Genomic DNA, 1,690 nt, shown 5'->3' with positions numbered 1-1,690 from the left:
TTGACCAGGATGGTCTCGATCTCTTGACCTCGTGATCCACCCGCCTCGGCCTCCCAAAGTGCTGGGATTACAGGCTTGAGCCACCGCGCCCGGCCTATTTCTGCTTTTAAAAAACAAGCTTAACATGAAACAAGCCTTAAGGTTATGTTTATAAAGATATCCTTGAACTTTTCCTATATTGCCTGATAAAAGAATTTCTAAAGGCAGGCTGTAGGGACAGTTTAACAATTACAGACTTCATTACTTTAGGAAGTCAGTTTATGATGTATAAGAATCAGCAATAAGATGCAGCCAGGTGGAGTGAATGATTGGTCTACATTATCTGGTGAGGCTGATTGGGTAGCTCAGAACTTCTGTCTCTTTAGCCGTATTGTTGTGTATCTAAGTTTGCTAGACCTAAGTTTTAGCACTTGGGGCTGCCAATGAATATGAGCTTCCTATTTTGGAACAGAATGTTAAAATATAGGTGGACCAAAAGTGATGCTATAAAGTAATGGGTTGGAATACATTTTAGAGGTATAATTTCTTTTGAAACTTAAGTTTTATAATTTTTGATATAAAGGTATTTACCACAATAAAAGATATTTCCAATTCTAAGAGGAGTGGCAGTTACCTTGCATTATAGTACAAGCCATAATAAGAGTCTGAAACAGATTTTGGTGTAGTTGAAATTTAATCTTAGAAACAGTATTTTTACATATTAGGAATTTCATTGTTTAGTTTTTTAAAACATTAACTTTTTCTGATTATAAAATTATGGTGCTCACTCTAGACAATTTTTGGAAAATACAGAAAATTTAAAGGCAGTTAATAATCACCTGAAATTATACCACCCAGAGATGGATGTGTTAATACTCTGGTACTTTCAGTTTGTAAAATACTGTTCAGTTCTCACCACTTCTGTGGATATGAAAGGAAAAGAATAACTAAGATAGTCACTGGGTTTTTTGCCCCTCTTGTTGAAGCAGGACCTCCAATTCTCTTTAATATTTTGTCTAATTATATCTCAAAGTCCCAAGATGTTTCCCAGATGCTTACTCTTCTTGCGTTTTCCTCCTTTATTCCTTCCTGGCTGAATTTCTCTGCTCCAAATGGTGCCTGGAGGATGGTGTCTTACTCTTTAACTTCTGCCACCTTTAACTTTCTGCTTCGGCCTCCCAAAGTGCTGGGATTACAGGCTTTAGCATAGATCTTGTACATTTCCTTATGGCCCCAGTTTGAGTCAAAGGAGAGGAGGCTATTACTTATTATTACAGGACTAGGGAAGTAGATTTTCCAGCGATTTTTTTGGTTTATTAGTGCCTTGGGGTGATTGTCAGCCTTCCACAAATGAGAAAACGTTTAAGAAGGAAAGTATTTTATTCAGTTACAAGTAGATGGCAGGAATTCTTCCTTCTGAAGATCTTAATACATTCTACCATTTAAATCTTTAAAAATGAAAAATTGTAATGCTTCTGTTGAATAGCTCATCTGACTCTTAAGAGAATCATAAGATGTCAAAAGTTAGAATTTTATGATTCTTGCCTTGAACTAATTTTTCACCTAAGATGACTCATGGAATTTTGGGTAATTCCCACTTTTGATCCTTCTTATTTAGGCTTACTGTCTTGTTTTTCTTATGTTGTGAATCGCCATCCCTTTTGGGACTGAGTAACCAAAAGTTCTCAATGCCAGCATGAGATGGCCTAGA

General features: G+C 36.3%; 1 protein-coding gene across 1 annotated transcript in view; it reads left to right on the top strand.

The window, feature by feature from the left end:
• The window catches only part of RNF145 (ring finger protein 145), a 51,552-nt gene that overhangs the window by 20,485 nt on the left and 29,377 nt on the right, over positions 1-1,690 (top strand).

The sequence above is a fragment of the Cebus imitator genome, unplaced genomic scaffold, assembly GCF_001604975.1.
Source record: "Cebus imitator isolate Cc_AM_T3 unplaced genomic scaffold, Cebus_imitator-1.0 Scaffold291, whole genome shotgun sequence".
In the NCBI taxonomy this organism is placed as follows: Eukaryota; Metazoa; Chordata; class Mammalia; order Primates; family Cebidae; genus Cebus; species Cebus imitator.
Note: the sequence above shows the minus strand (reverse complement) of the source record. Positions and strands in the feature narration are given on the sequence as shown.